A 15,196-nucleotide genomic window follows, 5' to 3' on the forward strand; every position below is an offset into this window, starting at 1 on the left:
TCACAAGTATTCACAAGTAGCCTAAATGTACTGAATCCTGACTAGTTAATAAACTCACAAGGCTCCACTAGTCTAGTCCCCCCCCCCCCCCCCCCTCTCTCTCTCTATTAGCTAATTGGGGAGAGGAACCATGTGAAGGACATAATGAGGAAAATTACCTGGAGCAGACAATACAATCTTGTCTCTAATGGCTGGGGAAGAGGGCAAGTCAGTATGAGGAGTGCATGTGATCATTCCTGTCATTTATTCCATTAATCATATTAGCGATATTGCTGGTTAGGAAAAAGCCAAAAAAAAAAACAACAGAGTGGGCTGCCAGTTTAATGCTGTGCTGCAGCTGGTAATGAATTGATTGAAATGCACTTAACCAGGGAGCATCACACAAGATCAGGGGTCTGGAGGAGAAGTGAGATGGGCTGCACATCAATACAGATTCAAATTCACTGGGTTTCAAAGGGAAAGATCAAGATCAAGATTAGAATGACAACATTCTCCCAGGATGCACCTAGTAAGGACAGGGTCTGCACTGGTCGCAGCCTTGACACGATGTAATAGTCTTTAGCTATTGAGAGCATTACAATCTGAGGGGGTGGATGGAATTGCCTTGTCCAGCTATCTGATAGTCTTCTCATACCCTCTTTTATTTTTACAGGAGACAGGAGTATTTGCCTAGAAGGATTTAGACTTGTTACATTATCACTGGCACTCCTTTAAAGACCAGAAAAATTCAGACCCACCCATTTATAACAGAGACAATGTGCAGTCACTGGCTTCTCATACACTTTTGTGTGGCTGCAGGAGAGAGCCAGACACTCTGCCTGTGATGAGCTACCTGCAGTTTCTTAACTGGTGGTTGTGTTCCAGTGGAGCGTCTCACTATATAAAGGAGCCACTGAAACACACCTACACTGATTAGCCAGAAAATACTGGTCCTTGTGATGGAGTCCAACGAAACAAAGCATCAAAGGAAAACAAACATTGTGTGTAAAGAAAGTGTTCTCAACCACCGTCTGTAACCGGGCTCGCTGGTACAACAGGGGATTTCATATCCTGTCCAAATATATGTAGGCATGTTTAGTTCCTGCAGAGGGACCTCCCTTAGTGGGAGTAGACAATATGCAACATTCATTTCATAGCTTTTTTTTCCCACTGTCTTTTATTTAGCCTTTTTGTATTTATTTTGTTTACACCCCTAGTTGTGTCGATGAGCTCGTGCGCTGTACCATCGACGGTGCAGCCCGTAGATTTCCACTGTACTACACGTGCCAGGAGCTACCATTGCTGGTACCCTAGTGGTGGTTATCTATAACTGCAACTGTTAATATCTGTAATTAAATTGTGTGAACCTGAGTGGTTTCAAAGTCATCTTCCCTGTGTCTCTCCTGTTTATCAGTGGGGTTAGGGTTAGTGTTTGGGGCTTTCTAATGATAAATATACAACATCTCCATTTGTAAAAGCAATATCTGAAATGCGTGCTTGTCATAGCTATATGCATTTTCTTATTGATGTGCTGTATTTTCTGACTGCTGTAATTGGATGGATATGCATGTACAATACACTCTCTACTACAAAGATCTCTTCTCCAAATTGAGCAGATCCTGTTGAAAGATATCACAAATAATGTGCTGTTACAGTATTAAAAAAACTCATCATTTTATGCATTACATGGCTCTATACATATTCAATTAATGCCAGAAATGTGATAAAACTTAAACACAAAGACATGAACAGTTCAATGTAATATTAACTCTTAATGAAACAGAAAAGGTTATGCATGGTATGAATATGGCTAAGGGACTGAGATCATCATACTAACAAATGTACTGCATCTGAGTTCAGAAGTTGCTCTTCAGTTGTTGCAGGTAAGTGCACGGTACCATTGAGCTCTCAACACCACATTGCAGTGCCATAGATACCTATAAAGCGCCACAGAAACGTCAGAGATAAGATTTTTCAGGTGTTCCCAAAACAACTCAGTTAATGCATTCAGCCGGTTTCAGTCAATGAATTCCGCCAGATAAATATTTTGCCGCAAACCAATGTACTTTTTTTTCTTACTGAGATATGTAAGGATCCAGCGCTTTTCAATGGGCCATGCTATACAGTGGGAAGAGCTGCTAATTTTCACATCGCACAACTACTTTGAGACAGAGGTAAAAACCAATTGGGTTCACCCCTGTAAGTTGCTTTGGATAAAAGCATCTGCTAAATAACTAATTAATAATAATTAACAATAATAATAATTCGATCAGTGGTCACAGTTTGGGATACAGATTGTATTCCGCAAGTATTTATAGTAGAAGAACGTCATTAGCAGTAGGATTCTGGGCAGGAGAAATACACAGCTCTTATTCATGGAAATGAGGAGGGGCTTGTTAGGGAGAGTGCATGTATTTATTCAAAATGAAAACACAGGCGTACCAAGATAGAGAAAGGCTATAGTTTACCAAGGGAGCCAAGGGCTCTTGCTACTGGTACACAGGTGTATGTTTCCAAAAATTTACCAGTCTGTAATCCATTCTATTTATTCAAAGAAGGAACACAACAGTTCATTTTACAGGACTATACAACTATTTGAATTCAAGGCCTCTTAAATATGATCAAGCTTTTAGTTACAGATTAAAAATAAGTTCCCTTGGAATGGACTAAAAACTTTAGCAATAGAACAAGGTAAGAAAGGAAATATTAAGAGAAATGGTATCTTCACAAGATACAGACATAAATGCTGGCACATAAATTAAGTGATTTGTCCCAGACACTGCTGATATCAGGATTCCTGTACTCTGGGGGCTACAGCTTGTGAAATCACAGGGACGACTGTCACAATCTGCCTGGAGTGTAAACAAGGAGGATCTTCTAGACCAGCAGCTTCCCCAGATGAAATTGAGCATTAACTGTGAGAAGCAGGAGGGTTTGCCAGGGGGAGAAGCACAGAAGTGTGTTATCTGTATTCTGAGGTAAAACTAGAAGAAACATTCAGCGCTTGACTTTATAGTTTACTTGCAGGTAGTTGGATCTTGTGGGATGAAACAATTGCCCCTGTGAAATCAGAGTAAAATGGTATGCATTTAAAATGGTACTCCCTGGTCTTTGCAAACTCTAATGGTAATATTTAAAAATGCTTTAAATTCAACTGAAATGGAATAATGCAATAAAAAACATGAACTGCTAGTTATAAGTTTAAAATATAATGGGTTAGTGTTGCTCAGTGACAAGATCGTTCTTTTTTTCCTAAAACCCGTTGTGATCAGGGACCAAACAAACTTTTTTTTAGGAAAATGATGGGGGGAGGGAAGGTGGGGTGGGGGGGGGGTGGGCACGCACTGGACTTATGATATAACAATTCACATATCCATATAACATTAATTATCATTCTATATAAAAGAAGATGGAAATGGTATGAATATACAACACTTAATTTAAATGAATAAACCAAAAATCACAAAAACGACAGTGAACACAACAAAGAAAGCTCTCGTGGCTTCATGTTTTCTAACAGTTTCCAGTTTCAAGCAATATATTTCAGGGACCCCATCAGATGCAAAAAGTTTCTACTTTCAGCTCAAAAAAGACAGCCATAAACTATTAAATAAACACCAATCTGGTATTCGATAGAGCCTTTGGGAGTTACTGCCTCAGAAGCATGATGATCTGTCTCTATTCTCTGTTTGAATGATGCACAAGCCTTTCAATAAGGAGCACTGCAGTCCACTTGTTGTCTGACTGTAAGCTTCAATCCCAAGAAATTATGTCCTTCACAGGTCACTGAATCTAGAGCAGTTTATGAGATTATTGGTCCACTTACCTTAAAGAATGTCATAAATGGAGCACAGTCTTTGCTGACTGTGGAAACACTGAGAACCAGGAAGAAAAATAACACACTGCTGCCTCAGCCACTGACACTCTGCAAAGTAATGCAGATTTTACATTTCACATGCATCATTTTACCATTAATGGAAATTTGCAGTTTAATATTTATAACACATACATTAAAAAAAATATAAATTAAAATATAATTATGCAGTTGGACTATATTTTGATGTGGAAAAATATTTAATAACTTTTTTTAATGCGATTATCACCTTATATATATATATATATATATATATATATATATATATTATATATATATATATATATATATATATATATATGTTATCTTTTAGTTATTTATACATTCTTTTTAAAATATACATTTCATAAGCCCAATAATGCACTCCAGGGTTGTGGTAAGACATATCTTACCCACTTCTGGGTGGCTAAAGTCACTCGACCTAGGCCTTGTGCCTCACAACATAACCAGGTGTGGGTAAGATATGTCTTATCACACATGAATTTAAAAAATGTGCTCTTTGTTGGTTGCTGTTGTTTGTGGGCTTGTTAGTGCTATGATGACCATTATCAGGCGGGGATAAAGAAATTAGATACCGCTACAAAAAAAAGAAGTGCCGCAAGTCAAAAATCAACCCAGTATTAACATTATATTAAATATGGTATTGGGAATACTGCAGTGCACTATTGCATACTGAGTACATGGTTTTGAGACACATTTATACCACATTTCTAGAAAAAAACTATCAAATGTTGTTTTATGTGGCTCTTTTGTGCTGTTTTTGGGCTTGTTAGGCGATGATGACATTATCATATACAGCTACAGCTGGCAGCAGTCAAAATAACAGTATTAACAGTATTAAATATGGGAATACTGAAATCACCACACCAAAACCCAATAGCTGAGAGACTGGGCTATTGTTAACCCTTTAATACAGAGATAATGTTGCTGGTGTAAAGAAATGGTAAGGAAATTGATTCTAAAACCTGTCACACTGTTTTAATAATAGGATTTTCTATGGATTTGCAGTTAAACAAAACAAATTTAACAAAAACAATAAATCCACTCTCTGAACACTCAGCACTCCTGCCTAGAAACCAGCATAATTTCTCTGCTCTCTACTGCTGTAGCAAGAAGAACAGAGAGGACAATCTACCTTGCATGGCACATGTGTGCTACACAGGCAATGATTATTAACACCCCTCTTTGGATTGTCACTCAGAACTCATTGAAATTCACCTCTGCTAGGCAGTGCCTTGGCGGAGTGCCAGACTGTGTGTTTGTGGAATGGGTAGGGAGAGTGAAGGGGGTGTTGAGATTTGTTGATGCTCGCTCGCCTGCACGTTCCGGTTGACTGGTCCTCTCAAAGTGACTATAAATCTCGAAAACGGCTTCTGTTCCTTCCAGTGCAGCGCTGACAAATATGTCATGAGTGGAGGAGGGGAGCGGGAGTCGAACTAACAGGAGGGAAATAAACATTGGGAAAGTGGAATATAGCTCTTTTCTTGTTGTGGTCTAGTGGTTAGAGCTGAGGGACTTGGAGGGAGACAGTGTGTCTAGTGGTTAGAGCTGAGGGACTGGGAGGGAAGCAGTGTTCTCTAGTGGTTAGAGCTGAGGGACTGGGAGGGAAGCAGTGTTCTCTAGTGGTTGGAGCTTGAAAAAAAGCACTAATTCTATAAACGGAAGCAGAGACGAGCTAGAACCCAACTTAGCTACACTTGGTTCTGATTGTCAAAGCTAGTTAACTGAGTAAATCTGAAACGTTTTGCCGATTAATTTTAATAATGTAACTTAATGTAAGTTGAAATTCCAAAACATGGCACACTTTTTAAATTTACTCAAAATCCAATGATTATGGTTTGAGAACCAGGTGTACTTATATGGTAAGACCATGGCACAGGCAATTTAATATTCATGCAATTGCATACTTTTTCCACAAATTGTTGCTATGTATGAGGACAAAAGGTGGTAGCTACCTAGTTATTACCATGTTATTACAATGTTAAGTATCCCCTGTAAGCTAACATGCTACTTTTTCAGCTTATTAACTGTTAACAACTGACATACTAACATGGTAACAATCTATTTACTTGTACTAATGGTTTGTTAATATACAGTAACATATTTTGTATACAAGTCTCTTGCTATGTTATGGTGTGTGCAATCATACTGAGCGGTTCTGAGTTCTGAGTTCCTCCAATATTGAGTTCTCATGTTTCTCCAAATCTGCCTTTATCAAGGATCCCCTTATCCCTTATCAAGAGAGCAGACAGATGCTTACAGTTGCCACAAGTCTCTGATTTATTATGCAATCTCCAGGATCCTTTGGTCACACATACCTCTGGGTAGGTTTGTGTCAGGCACACAGACTATTGCCTCACAACTCTTTCATGGTTCGTTTTGTGGATTCCAAATACAGTTGAACTCCCAGCCCCCCCCCCCCCCCCCCCCCAATTCAGCCCTGCTCCTCTCACAATGTTGCTATCAGTTTGTAGGTTTCCTGGATTTTACTAGTTTTATTCATTACAAATGATATGAAAAATACCATTAAAAGTTTAACATAATATGTGCATTTTTCATATAGGGGCATGTGTGATCTACAAAGTGATGATAATACTGTATTAGATTGACTGAGATTATTTTGTTAGCTCTGTACACTTTAAATTAGCAGGTGACTGTGGTCTTTAGCTTCTCCTGTGTGGTATTCTCTTGTAAACATAGTTCTTATAAAAGATAATGGACGATGGCATAGCTGGCAGGCAGACAGGTGCCATGAGAACTTTGCCTCACAGCTCTGCACTGAGCCAGCACATCTCAGTGCTGACCTGCATACCGCCTGCCATTCCATCTCAAGCAGATCCTGCTAATTGTGTTTAATTAGGTGTTTGTTTTGTGACTGTTAGCCAGTGTTGGAGTCTCCAAGGCCAGGCCTCAGTCAGCTTCAAGATGTCTCCTCTGGTCTAGGCCTTGGCTGTTTTGCTGCAGGTGTCCCGTGTCCGAGGACTTTAAGAACAGGGCAGTTCAATCTGGTCACATGCAGGTTTTTGCACCAGAACTGTTGAGTACAAGGGTCTATAGGATGGGAATGTTGACTATAAGGGACAACCAAAAATGAATTATTTACCTTGGAAGTTGTTTTACCCTTAATGGAACCACTCAAAGGTAATCAGATCCTTTGTAGGCCCACCTGTGCAATTTTTTCCTACTTTGCATTCATTTGTAAATATTAATCACATTTCATAATGCCACATACTATGAAGCTGATTAAAGATGGTGCTCACATGAAAGAAAAAATACAAATATAAATACAAATCTATAAACCAATCAGCTTCTAGCTCGATCAGGCTTCTATCAGATGTCAGTGCATCGGGCAATTTCAACTATTTTAAACTTGGCTTCTAGCCCTGGTCGCAAGTGAAACACATATAAAGATGCATATATTCTCCTGTTTTGCATCTTGACAGCACTCTTCTCTCAGCCAAGCAATGGGAAGGCTTTTCTGAACATAAAAAACAGATATGCTATTGCACCACAATCCAATCCTAGTAACCATTCACATCAATGTATTTCTAGTTTATGTAAAACAAATGCCTGGACCATAAGTGATGATTTCCCCTCAGGTTAAAACACAGACTTCGGCTAGCACATTGTTTCTCTCAGGATCCCCTCTCCTTCTCTACCTCTTTCTGGGTTCATAAAGGGTTAACGCCTGTCGAAATGAGAAAACAGGAGGACATGATCGGATTTTGTCCACAGCTGCCTATTTAATGGCAGTTGCTATTCATAAGAGATGATTCAGATGCGTCGTTAACCCCCAATGATTTTCACCTATGAAGGCATGTTTTTAATGAATTGAGAGAAAAGTTAACAATTACCTCATTATAATAATGTTTTAACCTGTCCTAAGCGTAAACCTGCTATTCTTAAGAGTGAACTACAGAAAAATGCTGTTGATAACTAGGAGTTACTGAACACTTTCTACAGTCAAGTCTAAACTAACGACAGCCTCGGTAGTGGATTCAGCCCGGTCGGTGGATTCAGTTTTTCTTTTTGTAACAACTACCGACAACACCCAGGGAATATTGTGCTGACAATAAGCAGTTTGGATGAATACTGCCTGTGTGAACCTGTTTATTTTCATTGAGCATTACAGTTTACAGTATACCAGTGCTGCTGACGCAGTCGGTGGGATATTTGGGCTTGCTTGGTATTGCAAAAAAACACTGATCGAGCCTTAGTGCGAGGCTTGATCAACGTTCAAAAGGGAGTCTATTTTTTTTTCACGCACCACAAACCGATCCATCTTGTGTGCAGTGTGCAATACAACGTGAAACTTTCACTGATTCATAAACATAAACTCACCCTGATTGATTTCCTGCTTTAAGCAGGGTTTATTATTATTATTATTATTATTATTATTATTATTATTATTATTATTATTATTATTATTATTATTAATAATAATAATAATAATAATAATAATAATAATAATAATAATAAAATTATCATTTAAAGTTTTTGTAAGATTATTATTAATTATTATTTAGTATTATTATTATTATTATTATTATTATTATTATTATTAGAATTACAATATTATTTAAATGTCCTCCTACAGTTAAGAATGGAACTCTTATGTGCGCGTATGGAAATTTGGTGTATAGTCATTGGTACACGGGATATAAATGGGTCGGTGTAACACGAGGGATTTAAAATGTATATTTTTATTTAGGCACGAGGATTGCACAGCACTTCACGTGCAGGTAAAATGTAATATGTGAGCACGGGGAATTGCACTAAAATGAATTCACGTGCAGTTGTACCGACTCCAATTGAATGATTGATTAGCAATCGAGTCTCGGAACAGCTGTATAAAAGCAACATGTTTTCACTCACTCGAGGTTGTGTGTTCGGTGAGTGTTCAACGGGTGTGGAGAAGGAGAGTAAAACGAAGTAAAAGAACATAAATTTGAATGTTTTGACTTTCTGTGTTTGTGTGTCTGTTAGTCCATTGTTTGTTTAAGTGTTAGTCCATTTTGGGCCTTGGCTGTTTTGCTGCAGGTGTCAATTCCCCGTGCTCGGCATTTTGTTAGTCTCTTTATTTTGGTTTATATTTAAGTGCCGTGTGCTCTTTCTATTTAAATCTTTTATTTTGTTTATTAAATGCTGAGCGCAACCAAGCGCTCAGCTTCACCAAACTCTGCGTCTCTGTCTGTCCGGTGTGTTACTCTTCCGGATCAGATGTCATCCACTCTGCCAGCCTATCACAGGGCCATATTGTCAAAGCGTTTACTCCAGTCTTTAATTAACTCCTTATTGTTTGAAAGATGAAAATTTAACAGTAATGTACAAAACTTAGACGTGAAAGGACTTGAGAGAGCTCAAATTACATTACTTAAATGTTTGGTACTACTTTAATCAAGTCAATAGGTGTTTTTCTCAGTTCAAAAAATAGGATTTGATTAAAGACTGGAGTAAACTTTTAGAAAACATGGCCCTATGTAGCATGAATAATAAATACTGCTGTATAATAAGTGCATATTGTCCTGAATCTCTTTGAAAACATAATATAAATGTACTACACATCTATGTAAATATTCATAACATTTGATCCTAAAATTTGTTACAAAACAAATGTATTTGATTTGAAAGTACATTTATGTGACTTGTTACTGTAATTCTTTTGCAGTTTTATAGTAAAGTAAGTTATGACAACATGTCATGTCATGAATGCAATTATAAAGTCATCTTTATTATAAAGTCATTATACAGAAGTGTGTATGTGGTTATACTGATATTAAGCCTTTATGACCCTTGTAAAAGATTGCTACAGTAAATTCAATAGTTTTCAATGTTTCTTTTTCCTATGCTTATACTATGCATTTACCATGTTCTTTTGATATGCTTTACTATACCTCTATGGGCTTTACAATGCATTCACCGTGCTTTTACTATGCTTTTACTATGGTAACCATTTCTCTCTTCCAAATGAGGTCTCCTGTTTCTGCTGCTTCTCTCTCTCCCTCTCCCCTCCCCTCCCCTGTGCTGTGCTGTGTGTGCATGTGTGAGAAGCTTGGAAGATGGATAGGGGTGACAGGCTGGTCTCGTCAGCACGCTAGCAGTGATTCATGGAGCGCTGTCACAGCGTCCTCCTGCACTGAGTGATACAGATGAGAGGCTGACCTTGCTTTAAGGGGGCCACGGAGGGGTCAAGGCCAAGGCTGGGGGCCGGGCATCTTTGTTCCTATGTTTTTCCTCTGTCTGTATGTCTATACGTCTAAATATAAACTTTCCATTGTCCAAGCGGATGGTATTGTTCTACAGTTTTAATATCTATAGTTCAGCTCCACCACCTTATAATTTCTTAACAGCTTTTATATTCCATTCCTTTACCTTGTAAATAGACTGGCAGTTTGCTTACTTAGTTAATATTAGAGTGTCCTCTTAAATTGATCTGGACTAATCATAACCCTTTTCTTGTTGTTGTTGTAATTAAACAAGACAAAACATTTAAGTTCAATGTTTAGAATAAGGAAACTTTACACAAGATTGAATTTAACTGTAACATATAGAACTTTCGATACTGACGGTAAATATCTGAATACCTTTCAAAAACGGGGACCCTTGTGTCTGTCTGTCTGTAACGCTCTGCATGGTGAACATGAGAACTGTCTTGATTTTACACCAATCCTCTCCAGACGTGTATCACACATTCCTATAGCTGTTTCAGATTGCATTTAAACTCAGGATTTCATACAGATATTTGAACCATACTGTTTCAGATTGCATTTAAACTCAGAATTTTCATACAGAGATTTGAACCATACTGTATTGTGGGATTATGAGGGTTGCTGTTTGTGTATGCGTTGATTGTTTCTGTACATCTGATGCTAGTTTTCAGTGCCACACTTATTATCAAAACATTTCCTTAAAGAGTCACATCATGGAGGTATCATGGTTAGATATCATCATTTCAAAATTACAACTGAACTTCACCTACCCTTTTCCTCTAGTATCTGCTGTTCCTAATATAGAGGAAGGTTAGTTACATTGTGGAGGCTGTAGCTTCTCAACATGTGCTTGTATACTGGTTCTGGCAGGGCAATTATGTCAAGAAAAAGAAGATAATCTTTGTGAAATAAGGCTAGGTTGGTAAATAATGGATTGGAATGTCATTGAATCAATATGCAATGGCAACACAATGCACAAGCTACATGTCACAGGCTTGTTAGATGCTTGATGCTAGTTTATAGTTTAGAGGTAAACTGAAGGGAGGGTTAACATTTTTAAAGATGGAGGCCTTGCTCATTCGGTATTTGTTACATACATCAGTTACAGGTGTGTAGAGATACATACATACAGTATTACATAAAGAACAGCTGAATAAAAGGAAACATTTGTTCAGTTTACATTGTTATAATGGTTCAGTAAATTGTAATAAAATATACAGTAAAATATTCCGAACAACATGGCCAGTATGGAATTGTAATAAATATGGATATAGCAACATACATATTGATAATGTTTGTATTTGATCTGAGCTCCCAGCTAAACACTCCAGTCCCAAAGTAAAATGACAATACAGATGTACATATGAATGCAGTTCTACAGTTTTTCTCAATGGCTAAAGAAAAATTTTAGAAACTATTAGCACAATGGAAACACATTGCAGTGTGTGAATGCATGGAGCAAGCAGAGGAAGGTAGGAAGGTGGTCGTGGACAAGGTCATGGATGTGGACACGGTATTGTGGACAGACAGCCTGGACAAGTGAGACAAAGGTTTCAAATTAAATACAAGCAACTTTCATTGATCATGTCATAAACAGAGGCTTGACAATGAAAGCAGATGGTTTGATAGTTCAACCAAACCTGGGATGCTCCATGGTTGCATTGATCATCCGTACATTTCGTATTGAGAATCAGTAAGTCAAGTTCATATTACATAACCTACACATATACACTGTAATTACTGTATGAGCATGTTTTGTGTCACATTCACATTTCACAGTAAATAACCATGGTGCATTCATTACTCTGCTTTTATATTTGAAAGGAAATAGTGGTGGCCGTAGTCAAGAGTCAAGAGTCGACAATAGCTGAGATGGTCCATGTCAGTAATGACATCCACCTTCATGAAATACAGAGCAGGATTGATGATGTATTTCATGCTGTGAACAATGTCAGCTTGTCAACCATTGACCGTGTTCTAAAGAGACACCAGGTTCGAATGAAACAAATCTATGCGGTACCTTTTGAAAGGAACAGTGAAAGAGTAAAGGAATTATAGTACCAATATGTACAAGTAAGTTGACTGTAATGGTAATGCAAAATACGACCAGTAACATGATTTGAAATGTACACGTTCTCAATTACTGAGTCCCGTTCTGAGCAGGCACCTTATTTTTGTAAAATATTCTTCTGCTCTCAGATTTTCTTCTTGCAGTATAAACACACTTGAAAATATCTTTATGTTTACAGAGAATGATGGAGTTTGATGCCAGCATGTCTCCATGTGAATACATCTTCGTTGATGAGGCAGGAAACTTGGCAAAAAGACTCAGACATGGCCAAAATATTATTGGGCAGCGTGCCACTGTAGATGTACCTGGGCAGCGTGGAGGTAACATCATTATGTGTGGTGCCATCTGCTAGCATGGAGTTGTTTGCCGCAGTCCATTGCTTGGTGCATACAATACAGAGTGGCTGCTAGTTTTCCATGAGGAATTGCATAATCGCCTTGTCCCACCCAATGCAGCAATGTTGGCAGGAAGAGAGGCTACAACGTTTGTCATCATTTAGTGCAATGTATGTTTCCATGCTGTGCTGGTGTGGGAGTGGTTTGATGCACATCCCTGTTTCTCTGTGATGTACCGTCCACCGTCTTCCCCTTTTCTGAATCCTATTGAGGAGTTTTTCTCCTCTTGGAGGTGAAAGGTGTATGATCACAATCCCCATGAACAAGACACCCCTCAGGGTCTTGGATGAGGCTTGTAATGACATTACGGCAGAAGAATGCAAAACCTGGATCTGTCACACCAGATGATTTTTTCCAAGGTGCTTAGCCAAAGAGAACATTTGCTGTGATGTGGATGGAACTATCTGGCTGGATAGGAATGAATGACTCGATGTTCAATAAAAATACATGTATATTTGTATATTATCTGTGTACATAATGTATATATTGTTACTGTAAGTTTCATTTTGTAAATAGTACTGTATTATTTTGTGCCAATCAAATATGACCAATGCATTTTAAATTTAGTATACATTTGTTAATGTTTGATTTTGTGAATTTTGAATTGGGTGAAGTATTTGCTTGAATACTTAAACACAAAAGCTGTAATTATTTATTGATTTGGTGCAAGCATTTGGTTATGCAAGATGTATAATAAAATTTGGCATGAAAACTTAGTTTTGCCACTGTGTGAAGTTTTTTCTAATTGAGTGGATGGTTATGGTGTTTGTGTTAACTGTTTTGAAAAATGTGCAAATATATTCTGGTATTTTGCTATAGCTATTGAGTAAAACTGTAAATAGCCTTCCTAAAGTCTTACTTGAACTTTAAACAGCTTTTGAAGGCCTGAAGAAATCCTGGATCTTGGATGGAAACTCACATTGTCCCAAACAAAGATGTTCTGTAATGTATGAGTCACTCATACTCCATTATGTGAGATGGCAGCACACTTAATGATATTCCTTCCACACTGGCCAGGCACATCCACAGGCAGCCACACAGTGATATTCACTCCATGCTGGCCAGGCACATCCACAGGCAGCACACACAGTGATATTCCCTTCACGCTGGCCAGTCACATCCACAGGCAGCACACATGTAGTGATATTCCCTCCATGCTGTCACAGTGCCATGCTGTTCAATGATATTCCAGTCACGTCTGCAACTTTTTGCTAAATTGGAACCTGCCTCATCAACAAAGACATATTCATAAGGTGAAATACTGACATCAAGCTCCATAATTCTATGTAAACATAAAAAGATACTAGGTATGTTGTTCTTCAGAAGGTAGACTTATACCAGCAGAACTTACTTCACACTACAGTAAGGTCCCAGCTCAGAATTGAACTCAGCTATTGAGAAATTGTAGACTTTACATCATGTTACTGTAACTGGTCATATATTTACATTATAGTTACTATAGTAAATTGAACTTACTTGTACACATTGATATCACAATTCCTTCACCCTTAAACTCTTCCTTTCAAAGGAAGTTGGTAGATTTGTTTCTTTCGACCATTGTGCCTCTTCAGATTGTGGCCAATACTTGACAAGCTGACTTGTTTACATCATGAAATACCTCATCATTTTCATCAATCTAGCTCTGTATCTCAAGAAGGTAGACGCTATATCTTGCACTTCAGTAAGGCGATGACCATGGCTACCACTGAAGATTTCCTTTCAATTCTGAGAACAGAGTAATGCATGCACAATGAATATGATAATGTGACACTATGCATATTCATAATTACAAATCCGTACAGTCTGCAATGTGCACTTATCTATTCTCAGTGCAAAATGTACAAATGATAGTTGCAACTGCTGATCGCTTCAGATTTGATGCACTACTAACCCAGCGTCTTTCATAGTCAGAGCTTTGTTGATGACATGATCCATAATCATTGCCCATCAGCATGCTTTCACGTCACTTCTCTGGGCTGTGTTGACCCCAGCCCAGAATACCATGACCAAGGCAGCGAATGCTTTCTTCTGCCTGCTCCATGGCTCCAATCACATTACAATTTGTTATTTCCTTCGGATCACAACCTTTTATGCACAACATTAACATTTTATAAAAGACTGATTAATTAGGCTGTTTGTAGTTCCACATGTGGAATGTTATTTACAATAATGAGAATTGATTGCTAGCAACAGCAATAAGATACATGTGTTTTGCAAACAAGACTTTCCCGTGTGAAACTTGTATTAAAGCGATTGAAGTGCATTAAGGGAACCGGATACATGGTTTGGCATTGTGCATTTTGTAGGAAAACTCATGAAATGTGTGAATAGTTTTGCCATTCAGGAATCGAGTTCGTGTGTTTGTGGGAACTGTTTTGAGAATTGTACTTAAAATTTCAGGAATGGTGTTTTAGCAATTGAGAAAACCTGAATTAAGTGAACCATACAGATGGTTTAGAATTTTTCATTTTGTGTGCTAACCAGAGAAATGTGTTAGTAGTTTTGCGAAAGAGGTGTCAGTTTCATTCTTTGTGTTAACTGTTTAAGTTTAGTAATTGAGCAAAACTGTAACAGTAATTTACACTGGACAAGGGTAAGGCATAGCCAATCTAAGACAGATTCTAAAGAACCACTGGAAAGGTATACAAGTTAAGTACAAGACACAGCA

The sequence above is a fragment of the Polyodon spathula genome, chromosome 25 (genome assembly GCF_017654505.1).
Source record: "Polyodon spathula isolate WHYD16114869_AA chromosome 25, ASM1765450v1, whole genome shotgun sequence".
In the NCBI taxonomy this organism is placed as follows: domain Eukaryota; kingdom Metazoa; phylum Chordata; class Actinopteri; order Acipenseriformes; family Polyodontidae; genus Polyodon; species Polyodon spathula.